General features: G+C 41.1%; 1 pseudogene; it reads left to right on the top strand.

Annotated features, from left to right (window-relative positions):
- LOC132865774 (putative potassium channel regulatory protein) overlaps window positions 1-14,695 on the top strand; it is a 68,393-nt pseudogene extending 53,698 nt beyond the window's left edge.
- The last annotated feature ends 565 nt before the right edge of the window (window positions 14,696-15,260 follow it).

Here is a 15,260-nt window from a genome sequence, read left to right as displayed (position 1 = left end):
TGTAATTATGACAACATGATGATACATAGAGTAGTAGTATGACTTCTACTAGACTAATCAGTGTGTTATTTGCACATTCGCATGCATGCATTGCAACAGTGCAGCGAGATTGCTTCAAATACTTTATATTGCAAGAGGGACAGGTGAAAATGAAACATTTAGGTACGTAGGTGGTTTTTTTCATGTTTGGGTGTATGCTCGTGATACGTGTCTGTGTTTTACATAGTATTCCACCCACAAGTCACGATCAATACTGAGTCACTCGCATACAGGATCACACACTCTTTTTTTCCTATTACAAAGAAGAATCAAAATAGACTATTGTTGTTGTTTTTCAAGTTTCTCCTTGGCTAGGTATTACAGTGTGTAAAGATTGATTTAAACGTGTTACTACTCGTGCTATATGTTTTTTCTGAGTCATAGCAGAAAAGAAATCATGCAGGAAATCATTGAAATAATATACACTTCTATGTGTACTGGAGTGTAACTGTAACACTGTGCAAAAATGAATCTCAATCCAAAACTGTACCGTAGTCGAGTACTTGTGTGTGCTTGTTTCTCACTGTACTATAGTACCTGTGAAGTTCTTTGGAAGTTAATGAAATAGGACTGGAATGTGTTCTCACATAAATTTGAAAAAAAAACAACAACAACAACAAATAATAATAACAAAAAAAAACCCAAAACAAAACATGTATATAGCTTTTGTTTAATGGGCGGCATGGTGGTGTAGTGGTTAGCGCTGTCGCTTCACAGCAAGAAGGTCTGGGTTCGAGCCCCGTGGCCGGCGAGGGCCTTTCTGTGTGGAGTTTGCATGTTCTCCCCGTGTCCGCGTGGGTTTCCTCCGGGTGCTCCGGTTTCCCCCACAGTCCAAAGACATGCAGGTTAGGTTAACTGGTGACTCTAAATTGACCGTAGGTGTGAATGTGAGTGTGAATGGTTGTCTGTGTCTGTGTGTCAGCCCTGCGATGACCTGGCGACTTGTCCGGGGTGTGCCCCACCTCTCGCCCGTAGTCAGCTGGGATAGGCTCCAGCTTGCCTACGACCCTGTAGAACAGGATAAAGCAGCTACAGATAATGAGAATGAGATGAGAATGAGCTTTTGTTTAATTATTGAACCCAAGACACGGCAGGTTTGTTAAGCTGTAAAATGACAGTGAACTACCCAAATCCAGCCAAGTGTGCCAAAACTTTAATTGGAGTGAGAAAAGAGCAAAAGTGTAAACTTTTTTAAAAAATATTAAAATATTAACAACAATGGCAATACCAAAAAATACAAGAAGTCATTCTTTTTTGTGTATGAATGTCAAACATTGTCCTACTAGTCATGTAGTGTATTGTGTAGCTCATATACTGCTGTCATGTTATTGACAGACCAGGGAATAGAAACAAATACGAAACAAGAAGTCATATAAAATTGTAATACTGCCTTCTAAAACCACCAGAATGTCCTAAAGGCCACATCCTAAACTGTACATCATTCTAAATATCATGTCGCTATATAAAGTAACAAATTGTCTGCTATTTTGTCAAAAAAATTTGACCAGTGGTCTGCACTATTTATAGCTCTGACCTGTTTCACAGCTCATGAGAAGATGCATTACTAAATTCAGGAACTTAGGAAGGTTAAAGATTTGGTGTTTCCGATTTGGCCTTCTCCCACATATCCTATGGTTCTTAGAGGTGTATGAAATATCTCTTTCTCAAGTGGAAATAATACAGTGTCATATTAACAAGCACATGCATAAGTGGCTTGGAGTTGCTCCTTGCCTCTCAACTGTTGGGCTATTCATTAAGAAGAATAAGTGAATTTACCATTACCCTCGCTTTTGGAGGAATTTAAAGTTGGCAAAGCTCATCTACATCTCATGAAGTGGGATTCCCCTGATTCCATCATATGGGACATCCAGCCAGAGGTACAAACTGCTAGGAAGTGGTCAGCAAGGGATGTGGTGGAGACTGCTGAAGCCAGCCTGTGAACCAAGGATGTTGTTGGAGTTGTTCAGACTGGAAGAGCTGGACTTGGAAATGTGCATCACAGGTAATTTTCCCGTCCCGTGAGGACTTACCTGGGTGCTGGGAAAAGGTTTTGACTGAGCTCTGAACATTTGAGGAAGAAGCATGTCTTACAACTTCAGCAGATCATGCAAAGCAGGGAGCATGGCTGAGGTTGGCTACTGCTGAATCTAGAACTGTGTCGTGGCCAGAAATTTGGTCAAAGGCTCAACCTGTGGTAGCATTTCTTCTGCACTCCGTATATGATCTCCTTCCATCACCAGTAAACCTTAAGTTATGGGGTTATTCTGAGTCTGACCTATGTCTGTACTGCAGTGTTGAAAGAAGCACACTTAGCCATATGTTGTCTGCATGTAAACAACTCCTATGTCTCCTACGTCTCTATATGTGGCGTCATGACCAGGTGTTGCCAGTGCTAGAAGATATTGTGAGGAAGCAATGTGAGTGTGTCAACAAGAAGCCAGGAGAAACAGCACAGCAGCAAATATTATTCTGGAGGGAGGGTGAGAAACCAACCCACAGTAGGAAGCTGACGAAACAATCAAGACTGCTTAAAGGTGCTCGGGACTGGCAAGTCTCGGTAGATCTTGGTGAGAACCTGGTTTTTCCAGTACACATTGCAATTACTAACAAATGTCCAGATGTGACTGTGTGATCGGACTCACCAAGTCGTGTACACCTGATTGAGTTGACCGTTCCTTGGGAAGACAATATGGAAGAGACCTTTGAATGATAGAAGACACAGTATGAACAGCTGCGTATGGCATGTGAAGATAATGGCTGGTTGTGCACTGTGTGGCCGGTTGAAATTGGCTGTCGTGGTTTCCTAGGGCGTACCATGATATCTTTCCTGTCTCAACTTGGTCTGAGTTCTCGTGCCATGAAAGCTGTTTCTAAGGGACTTCAAAGGGCAGCAGAAAAGTCTTCAAGCTGGGTATGGTCAAAGGTCTGAAGAAAGCTGATAGCTTTATTAATAAGACACCCCCTGGTGGCATAATGCTACTGGTGATGCCAGGAGTGGCAGTACCACCTTAGCCACCGAAACTGTGCACTCACCCCTGGTTGATGGCTGATGAGGGGGTGTCGAGCAGCTGCAGGCTGTATCTATCTTCCAGCACAGGTACTTACATAGTTATAGAACTTCTATACCACTTAGCCTCAATACACCTTGGTATCGATTCTCCAAGTCTCTAAACATTGTACTGGAGGAATGAACACCATTCTTCTAAAGCATATTCCCTTCAACTGGTGTTTTGATGATGGTGGTGGAGAGTGATGTCGAACATGCTGGTCCAAAATCTCCCATAGGTATTCAATTGGGCTATGTTCTGGTGATTGTGTAGATCATAGCATATGATTTTCATCGTCATTAAGCCATTTAGTGAGACTTTGTTCCCTTTGGATGGAGGAAAAATCTTCTTGGAAGATGGCACTCCTATCAACATAGAAATGTTAAATCATAAGATAAAATGATCATATAGAAGAACTTTGTATTGATTTGCAATAATTCTTACCTCAAAGGTGACAAGTGTATTCAACTATGCCAGCAAAATGGCTGCCAAGACCATAACTGTTTTCCCTTTAATATGTTATTTGTATGTACAGTATGTGCTTCACCGAAAGTTATTTAAAAGGCTTATTACAGAATTTGGTATGATGCAACATCCCATTGTGTTTCCTTAACTCTGCTTTCCTCTTTCTCTTTCACCCTCTCCCTCATAGTTCAGAGTTAATGTAGCATTTTATATGTGAAATTGCACATATGCAGCAGTTTCTGAACTACATATGGCAGGGAAATATTTTTCTGAAAATCAAAATGTGTAAAGACAACCTTGGATTCTCTTGTCCAATCAGATGTTTGCAGGGAGGCCCTCTCGCTATAGAGACTACCGCCATGGCATGTCTCCAGGGGAGTGGCCCTTGACAATCCAGTTCTGTAGGTTAAAAGCTGAAAGGACTGGTTGGCTAAGTTGTCAGGAACAAGGTTAACAAAAGCTAACAACACCATAGACAACTCATCTGTTGTGTGACAACTGTAAATCACACAGGGATAATTCTTTTGAAATACTGTAAAACTTTGCTTGACGTTTTGCTGCCACTGCTGAACGCAACACAACGATGGAAAACAAAAAAATCCTCTGTCACCATCAATCCACTTGTTTAGCAATGGAGTGAATAACAGGCATTGAGAGAGCGAGAGAAGGAGAAAGAGCAGACTATAATGGCAAGAGCACATGGTAAATAAAATGGGAGGAAGAACAGTGAGTGTGTGGCGAAAGCAGACTTCAGTGTCGCGTGACTCCGGCTCTGTCTCTGGAAGGCCAGGAGACAAAACTGCTCTTCACGCCCAGAAAGAAGTGGGTTTATGGGGCAGAGGGAGGAAAACAAGGAGGAGGTGAAGGAGTCAAACTTGACTGTGGTGGTGTCTTTGTTATATTCATATGAATTGCATTGAACTGGCTATAACTGGGTATACAGTATAGTACTTAATTATGTTTGGCAGCATAGGAAAACCCTACACATGGTGAAATTTTCTACTATTTTTATAATTTTGAAATATGTTTTCTGAAATATTTTTTCTCTTTTGTACAATGGTGCTTGAAAGTTTGTGAACCCTTTAGAATTTTTTATATTTCTGCATAAATATGACCTAAAACAATCAGATTTTCACACAAGTCCTAAAAGTAGATAAAAAGAACCCCGTTAAACAAATGAGACAAAATATCATACTTTTCTCATTTATTTATTGAGGAAAATGATCCAATATTACATATCTGTGAGCTGCAAAAGTATGTGAACCTCTAGGATTAGCAGTTAATTTGAAGGTGAAATTAGAGTCAGGTGTTTTCAATCAATAGGATAACAATCAGGTGTGAGTGGGCACCATGTTTTATTTAAAGAACAGGGATCTATCAAAGTCTGATCTTCACAACACATGTTTGTGGAAATGTATCACGGCACGAACAAAGGAGATTTCTGAGGACCTCAGAAAAAGCGTTATTGATGCTCATCAGGCTGGAAAAGGTTACAAAACCATCTCTAAAGAGTTTGGACTCCACCAATCCACAGTCAGACAGACTGTGTACAAATGGAGGAAATTCAAGACCACTGTTACCCTCCCCAGGAGTGGTCCACCAACAAAGATGACTCCAAGAACAAGGCGTGTAATAGTCGGCGAGGTCACAAAGGACCCCAGATAACTTCTAAGCAACTGAAGGCCTCTATCATATTGACTAATGTGAACGTTCATGAGTCCACAATCAGGAGAACACTGAACAACAGTTGTGTGCATGGCAGGGTTGCAAGGAGAAAGCCACTGCTCTCCAAAAAGAACATTGCTGCTCGTCTGCAATTTGCTAAAGATCATGTGGACAAGCCAGAAGGCTATTGGAAAAATGTTTTGTGGACGGATGAGACCAAAAATAGAACTTTTTGGTTTAAATGAGAAGCTTTATGTTTGGAGAAAGGAAAACGCTGCATTCCAGCATAAGAACCTTATCCCATCTGCGAAACATGGTGGTGGTAGTATCATGGTTTGGGCCTGTTTTGCTGCATCTGGGCCAGGACAGCTTGCCATCATTGATGGAACAATGAATTCTGAATTATACCAGCGAATTCTAAAGGAAAATGTCAGGACATCTGTCTATGAACTAAATCTCAAGAGAAGGTCGGTCAGGCAGCAAGACAACGACCCTAAGCACACAAGTCATTCTACCAAAGAATGGTTAAAGAAGAATAAAGTTAATGTTTTGGAATGGCCAAGTCAAAGTCCTGATCTTAATCCAATCAAAATGTTGTGGAAGGACCTGAAGCGAGCAGTTCATGTGAGGAAACCCACCAACATCCCAGAGTTGAAGTTGTTCTGTACAGAGGAATGGGCTAAAATTCCTCCAAGCTGGTGTGCAGCACTGATCAACAGTTACCGGAAACGTTTAGATGCAGTTATTGCTGCACAAGGGGGTCACACCAGATACTGAAAGCAAAGGTTCACATACTTTTGCCACTCACAGATATGTAATATTGGATCATTTTCCTCAATAAATAAATGAGCAAGTAGAATATTTTTGTCTCATTTGTTTAACTGGGTTCTCTTTATCTACTTTTAGGACTTGTGTGAAAATCTGATGGTGTTTTAGGTCATATTTATGCAGAAATATGGAAAATTCTAAAGGGTTGACAAACTTTCAAGCACCACTGTATGTATCTCAATCAGAAGTAAATTATAGCATTTTAAAATTTCCCCCCAAACGTGAAAAAGGAAAAAATTGCATTCAAAGATACACTACCATTCAAAAGTTTGGGGTCACTTTGAAATGTCCTGATTTTTGAAAGAAAAGCACTGTTCTTTTCAATGAAGATCACTTTAAACTAATCAGAAATCCACTCTATACATTGCTAATGTGGTAAATGACTATTCTAGCTACAAATGTCTGGTTTTTGGTGCAATATCTCCATAGGTGTATAGAGGCCCATTTCCAGCAACTCTCACTCCAGTGTTCTAATGGTACAATGTGTTTGCTCATTGCCTCAGAAGGCTAATGGATGATTAGAAAACCCTTGTACAATCATGTTAACACAGCTGAAAACAGTTTAGCTCTTTAGAGAAGTTATTGAGGTTTTTCACCTGACGTCACAGGGTCACATGACGCCCTGGTGTCCGCCATTTTGAAGGTCAAGCTAGCTAATGTCAACAACATCATAGCTGGTATGTTACTGTAGCAATGTTTACGTTCAGTTATTTGGATGACTCTTAAAACCTTGCAGTCTCAATTTTTTCCTTTACTGTATTTACTAGTTTACTGTAATTATGATCCGGCAGCTATTTACACCGGATCCAGTGTAAATAGCTGCCGGAGCGCGCTCCGGCTTGCTCCCCCTCAAATTAAGCAGCGCGCTCCGGCTTGCTCCCGGAGTGCTCCGGCTGAGGTTCCGGAGCGCGCTCCGGCTTGCTCCCCCTCAAATTAAGCAGCGCGCTCCGGCTTGCTCCCCCTCAAATTAAGCAGCGCGCTCCGGGAGCAAGCCGGAGCACGCTGCTTAATTTGAGGGGGAGCAAGCCGGAGCGCGCTCCGGCAGCTATTTACACTGGATCCGGTGTAAATAGCTGCCGGATCATAATTACAGTAAACTAGTAAATACAGTAAAGGAAAAAATTGAGACTGCAAGGTTTTAAGAGTCATCCAAATAACTGAACGTAAACATTGCTACAGTAACATACCAGCTATGATGTTGTTGACATTAGCTAGTGCTAACAGCTAGCTGCTAGTGCACTGCTACAACACAGACACCGACCCTAATAATACAGTTCTTGGTCATTGCCTGGTAACAGCAAATTTATAACAGGCCATGTCTCAACAGACTAAGAAGTTATTTCAATGACATTTAATAACATTTTGTTTATCCTGAGGACCGAAAGTAAATGAAAATGTGAACAAACCTTAGCTGTAATAAGATGGCGACCACCGGCTCCAGGGACGACCCGCTGATGTAGGCATGTTACCCAGCCTGACACAAAATATTTGTAGGCATCCAAACTCTTATATGCTTTCAGATCAATACCTGTGTATGGCGATGGGTTTTTAATGACATAGGTATACAGATCATGTGGGCCGAAGTCAGGTAAAGACGAGGGCTTCGTGTACTTCCGTACGTCAGTGAACAATCCTGGTGGAAGCAGGTAAACGTCGTTCTCTAAGCCTGCTAACCTCAATTTTTGCAAATACCTCTCCCTCTGCTCGCCCTGTAAATGCCCTACGTTGCTGGATAGTGAAGGTGTTTTCTGCATCTCGCTCCTTTTTCTTTTATGTTTTTCGTTTGTCGCCTTCCTCGCATTCAAATTGATTCGAGCCGTGACGTCCAAAATGGCAGCATCACATGACTTGGTCACGTGGATGAAAAACCTCAATAAAACTGACCTTCCTTTGAGCAGATTGAGTTTCTGGAGCATCACATTTGTGGGGTCGATTAAATGCTCAAAATGGCCAGAAAAATGTCTTGACTATATTTTCTATTCATTTTACAACTTATGGTGGTAAATAAAAGTGTGACTTTTCATGGAAAACACAAAATTGTCTGGGTGACCCCAAACTTTTGAACGGTAGTGTAAAATAAAATACAAAAATAATAAATATAAACATACATGCCTTTATTTATAACCTAGAACTGCTTCTGCATCTGCATTTGTTAAACCAGTTCCTCATCTACGTACCCAATATGATCTTTGCAGAAAGCCGAGGAACGTTTAGAAAGTTAATAAAACCATGTTTTCTTAAAGTTGAGGCCATCAAAGTATGTTACAGGCAGAAAACCACATATTTATTTATTTATTTATTTATTTTTGTCTTTTTTAGATTTTGGTTTGCCAGAATCCACTTGCAGCATCATGCAACGGGTTTTCCCAGACCGCTACATGTATTGCAACTTACAATTACAACAATATTATAATTTTTTGGAAAAGTTTTGAAGAGATTGTTGTGAGATTGTGAGTTTATGGATGAAAAAATAAGCATCTAAACTGATTTTTTTTTTTACCCTTGGTAGTTTATGTCCTTATTCATATTCTGAACAATTTATTAATGTCATTCACTCATCTCATCATCTCTATCTGCTTTATCCTGTCCTACAGGGTCGCAGGCAAGCTGGAGCCTATCCCAGCTGACTACGGGTGAAAGGCGGGGTACACCCTGGACAAGTCGCCGGGTCATCACAGGGCTGACACAGACACAGACAACCATTCACACTCACATTCACACCTACGGTCAATTTAGAGTCACCAGTTAACCTAACCTGCATGTCTTTGGACTGTGGGGGGAAACCGGAGCACCCGGAGGAAACCCACGCAGACACGGGGAGAACATGCAAACTCCACACAGAAAGGCCCTCGCTGGCCACGGGGCTCGAACCCGGACCTTCTTGCTGTGAGGCGACAGTGCTAACCACTACACCACCGTGCCACCCATGTCAGTCACTTAAAAATATAATAAATCTTGTGTTTCTGAAATCTTCCATCAAAACCCAATGTAAATTGCGCCTGTAAATGGCTTGACTTTTGAATACATCACCATGTCCATGCAGGCTGAGAAAAATACATCACATCATTTTCACAAGCCGGTCAAATCTCAGTGGATAAAAAGCCCAGCTTTAGGGGCGTCATTTCACACCTGATTGTACTGTTTCACTCCAAAATACTGTATATCTTCTCACTACAGAAAGAACATTTCCACTTACAACAAATGCAGTCAATCAGCCAGGACATGTTTTAGTCCAACATTTGACTTTTGCACTGGAGTTATGAGGCTAAGAAACGAAAGGCTAGCTCACATTAAATCAAAATGGCTGCCGCCACAACACTGCAGCATCCAGCTAGATAGTGAGATTCTGTTCATTTTTATAGCGTGCAGTACAGGAAAAAGTGGATGTGGTTTGAGGCAGAAAAGATTTCCCGAAAAGATTTGAAGAGACTCATACTTCCATTACTTGTTAGCTATGTACATCAGCTTTGTTCCTCCAAACTAATGATGCAAAGCTTGCAAGACTACATTTGCAGTAAGTGGAAAATTGTGTAAACGTTGCATTTTCCTATACTATTCCTTTAGCTGAAAGACACCTTTCACTCTTTAAGATGTTTCGGAGTGTGATTATTGGAGTGTCTTTTATACTGTATTCCATTAATATGTAACAGTGCTTCATGCAGGCTAACTTACAGAAGTTGCTTCAATATAATACTGTACTTAAGAAGTGAAACATATGAAGTTTTTTTTTTTTTTAAATCAATTTCACTGACTGGTTAAACTTAGCTCAGAATATCCACTCAATGTATAGTGCTTTAAACAGTAGGACTAGATAAAGACTTATAAGAGTTTGTCTAAGGAGGAGTTTCATTTTAAAAAGTTTGACCATGACAAAAGAAAGGACTGGAGAGCGAGCAGAGCTTTTCAAAATTGTGAATGCAAAACCACGTGTTGCTTACAAGGGAGCACCTAATGAACTGCCTTTGTGTGTGTGTGTGTGTGTGTGTGTGTGTGTGTGTGTGTGTGTGTGTAAGTGTGCAGCTGGGGCAGGAGACGTAGGGACCCACACTCACTGTGCTTGTATTGATCGTGGTGCAGCCAGAACTCATCTAGAAGCACAAGCCCTGGGGCACTAAGAGAGAGAGAGAGAAGCAGGGGAGGGAGGGGAAAATAGTGGGAACAAAAGACAACCAGAGTTTTTACTCCAGCATTGTGGACAAAGAGGGTATGTGTATGTGTGTCAGCCACACTCTTACATACGCACACACCGAACGAATAAGAGAGAGGCTGAAAGACTGCTGGTCTCTTGGCTTTGGGCCAGGGGATGATGTCATGGGGATGACTTCACCATGCAGTGTCATCACGGCCTCCTCCCCTGCTCCCCATCCATCCATCCATCCCTCCCCCTCTTCCTCCCTCCCTTCATCTCTCTCCTCTCCTTCTCCCTCACTCCACCCTCTCTGAGAAGGTGCTGCTACACGCACTCGCGCCAAAACACAAGCCATGACAATCCGCCCGCCTGGGCTACCGCCACTACACTGTTTAAAGACAAAGAGACATGATTGGAGAGACAGAGGTGAAGGATCACAATAAAAAAAAAAGTCAGAAAGTTGAGAGCAGAAAGAGAACGTTGTCATATTGTCAGGTGTTGAACCAAAAAAAAGTGAGACAAAAGAATTAGAGATCTGTGTTGGAGATGCTAAATAGGGATTAAGTGGCTTAGGGACAGTGAAAAGGAAAGCGAGAAAAAGGGAGCGAGAGAGATATTGTGAGGGGGTGGGCTGGTTTAATTACATTTCTCAGTGCCACTCTGCTGCCATAAGGCCCAACAGTAAACAGCAATGTGCATACACACATACAAAGAATACACACACACACACACACACACACACACACACACACACACACACACACACACACACACACACACAGCAGGGCATAGGGAGGTGCAGTTCTACCACCCTTACAGACTGCTTCCGCTTACTCACACAAACAAATGACGACAAACACACCAAAGAGTGAACACATCTCAATATAAGGGCATGGACTACACATCAAATAAACAGAGCAATCAATGGGTTATTTAAAAGGCCATTTTCATACTTACTGTTTTTCTTTCTTATATATATTTGAAACCTATTGGTTAAGCCTTTGTGAGCAAGTATTATTACTATAATAGCCTAATCTACAATATACACTATAATCCTTATAGCCTGCGCTCTTTCAAAAGTCTGACTAAAACAAGAATGAAGTATGTAAGGTGTGTAATGTGCGTAAGGTATATAATTAACCCATCATTTTCATGTTCCCATTTTGGTTAAGTCTCTGATACTAGATCAGTGTAAAAAAAAAAAAAACAGTTGGGCAGCAAAAACCATATCCAGATTGGGCCAGACCTGGGCCAGGCAGGGGAGCGACAGGCTTTGGACCGATGAAAAGAGAGCAGGAGAGAGAGGGATAGAGAGTGAGAGCGACAGAAATGTATGCATTGCCAGGACTCCTGACTCTAATGCATCTGTCACTGAGTCACAAGTATCAACTGTAATCGTGTGCCTCCATGTCTGTTATACATGTGATCTATACCCTCTAAATCCAATAACCAAACAACAAAAGAATTTATGTGGACAATATTTGATGTATTATTCAATTCAATTCAATTCAATTCAATTCAATTCAATTCAATTCAATTCAATTCAATTCAATTCAATTCAATTCAATTCAATTCAATTCAATTCAATTCAATTCAATGCAAATCTTAAAAAAAAAAAACCTAGCCACACTGTGTATATGAGAACCTGCACTGAATTAACATACTAAATATATTCTATTTGCAGGGCCCCTCAGAAGGACTTTATAAAACATTCATAATCTGTATATAACTTGTTTATAAATCCCACTATGACATTTATGAGCACTAATGTCAACAACTGGAGGTACACCACCACCTAAATGTGTCTATTTGTGCTTGTCTACATAAGTGACCATAAATGTCCATTTGATTCAATATTTTAATAAAGAACTAGTGCATTAAATTGAGCTAAAGGGATGCTTTAATTCAATACTGGTCATTTTATTTAAATTAAAAAAAAAACATGCATGAACTTCACAGTCTGATGCTTTTTGTATGAGAACACAGTTCAACTCAGAGGGGTCTGTTTGCAGCCAGATTCTATCAGGCAACTACTGTATGTATGTATGCACACACACACACACACACACACACACACACACACACACACACACACACACACACACACACACACACACACTGTATATTGGAGGCAATTTAGATCTTAAATTTGACTAACCACTAAACCCAAAGAACTCACAATGTCTTAAAATGTATATTTTATATGTCATAAGAACACCACCTAGTTTTACTAAAATTACAGTTCAAGTCACATTGACATTATGCATATTTTCCAGTTGAACTTTAAATTAAACACATTCGGTTCAAGTGACTCGTTGATTAGGCTTGTAATAATTCAATAAAAACTATAATTACAGTGAATAAATATTTATGATATCCATCAGTGTAAACGTTATTTTAAAAATAACTAACTAACCAAACAAACAAACAAGCAAATAAATAAATAAATAGAGGAGTTTCTGTTTATGTCTCACAGGTCCTCAGCTTTGACAATCATGGTGTTATTATATACTGATACTGCATTAACATTTCGGTCCTATTTCTCTCTCTCTCTGTGTGTCTCTCTCTCTCTTTCTCTCTCTGTCATGCACGCTTGTGCCTCAGTTCTTCCCCAGCACATGGTTCAAATGAGGCCCTCACCAGGTCTGGTTGTGATTAGACCAGGCTAATGTGTAAAACCTCACTATCTTAAAGGCACTAATAGTATGGCCCATTAACGACATACTAATTACACCGTGTTTGTGCCCGGGGGAGGGAGGGGGGCTGCTGCTTTGAAGTTGTGCCACATCGTCTGCCTCTAAGAAGGCTACTTACTTCAGCGAGGGGGTGGAGGGCGGGCACAGGCTGAGGCCTGTAAGAGAAGTTAACAGCAAAGTGTTGACAGCCTTATTTATCTGTTATTCTGCAGCTCTCTCTCGCTCTCTCGCTCTCTCTCTCTCTCTCTCTCGTATACTATATCTGTTATCAGTATAGCTTTCACTTCAGCTTCCTAGTATTGTGTACTTTCTTCCTACTTGCGTCAAATTACTTCATGTCTTTCGTAATTCTTCAATTCTTTCTAACCTCTTTCACGTCCCCAGATTACAGAGGAATTTAACTGGGAAAGAGTTAAGTTATAGCAAGTTATAGCCAGAGTTGTGCCAATCAATCATATACAGTTCCAAAGAACATATTGGGAGGAAGACTTGCATCCTTGTAAGATAGGGTTTAAAGGTTGCAAGCTTGAATGATGCAAAGCCCAAAGACTCATTTATTAGTCTTTTGTTAAAGTTTATTCCTGAAAATGTATAATATTTTAGAAGGCCAACTAAAAGTTACCACTAGATTTCCAAACGATTACTGCTGATTTCTTTATATTGGCATGCATGATAAATGTCAATCAGAAATTACCAAACTTGTTCATGGCCCATGTTATTTCCATGTAGTGACAGCCACAAATGTCCACAAAAAGCAAATCTCTCAGAGAGCTGGCAACAATAAAAGAACGACTAAATGGCAAAAGAGCATGCCATATGTTAAATTTCCAGTAATCCAGTTCAGACACTGACACACAATAATTCTACTTCATTTTAGAGGACATTGTTTCTTTTGTCCTAATTGAATGTCTAGTCTTACTTGCCTTAATTCATGAATTTGCTTTTACTTTCTTTCAGGTCATTAATATGAAACAACTGAGTTTCACAGAACATACCCTAAATTTGTTCGTTCACATACACTGTGCACTTTATTAGGAACACCTGCAATTTTATGCAGTTCACTAGTCAGCCAATTATGTGGCAGCAGCATAATGCATAAAATCATGTAGATACAGGGAAAGAGCTTCAGTTTATATTCACATCAAACAAATTGAATGAGAAAAAATATGGTACTTTAACCGTAGCATGGATGTTGGTCCAAGACAGTCTAGTTTGAGTATTTCAAAAGCTGCTGATCTCATAGGATTTTCACACACAATTGTCTCTAGAATTTACACAGAATGGTGTAAAAAAAAAAGGGGTCATTTGACTGGGGCAGCCTCCAATGGAAAGGGTGGAACTTAGATCCCCACTTCAATCCCATCAGGCAACACCTGACATCCGGATTTGGTTACCAGTGCGAATGCCTCAGCCTGGGGGCATGGGCCTAGCAGCCCAATCCCCTGTTATCAACCTCCTGCTATGGACATCAGAAGACAAAAGACCTGGCTTGTACAGGCCCAGCAACAACCTTCACTTACCAGGCAGCACACAGGAAGGTTAATGATGGGCTTCCCTCAAACCCGCAAGGCAGGGGCTCCCCTGAGCTCCCATTTTTACTACCACCATCCATCAATCTCACACACCATCCTATCTGCATTGCCACCTTTCAGATCCTCATCCTGAAACAGCCTGGTCATTCCTTGCTCCTTCTGGCCAAATACACTCACCTGCACATCTCCATTGCTGCAATTAAGGAAGTCAAATGGGCCAGTAGCAGCGAGCAGATATTGGTAGATACTGACTGCTATGGAGTGGTCACAATAACTTCTGCACCCAGGGCGTAGCCATCACCTTCCACTGACACCATGCATTGTCGATTGTTTCCTGGAAGCCACTTGGCCCACACATGCTCTATACCTGTTTCAAGCACTCCCAAGACTATATTTCTGTCTTTTCATGCTATACCCCAATGGATGTCACCAAAAACAAAACCAAGGATGTCTTCTACCACCAAGTAAACGGTAAGCTCAGGCGCATCTTCAGGCATAATATTATTATTGTGCTTGAGGACATGAACACCATAGTTGGCACAGTTGGACTGCATCCTTCCCCCTTCGCCACATCACAATAACGGTGACTGCAAGCTGGAGCGCTGTGCTGTGCACAACCTGAAAATCCTGGGTACCTGGTTTCAGCATCGTCAGGTCCACTGCACCACCTGGTACAGTAACACTGGTAATGTGTCCAAGACCATATTCTGATGAGCAGAAGCTGGCAGGTTGCCTCCAACTGCTGGGTTTACCTCAGTGCTGAGCTCAACAGCACTGACCACTGTATTCCCACTGCCAACCTATATTTCCATCTCTGCAGAAACAATCCTCTGAGTCCCAGCCTCCGCTGCCCTCCTGA

The sequence above is a fragment of the Neoarius graeffei genome, chromosome 18 (assembly GCF_027579695.1).
Source record: "Neoarius graeffei isolate fNeoGra1 chromosome 18, fNeoGra1.pri, whole genome shotgun sequence".
NCBI classification, from domain to species: domain Eukaryota; kingdom Metazoa; phylum Chordata; class Actinopteri; order Siluriformes; family Ariidae; genus Neoarius; species Neoarius graeffei.
The sequence above is the reverse complement of the archived record's forward strand: the minus strand, read 5'-3'. Positions and strand labels throughout refer to the sequence as shown.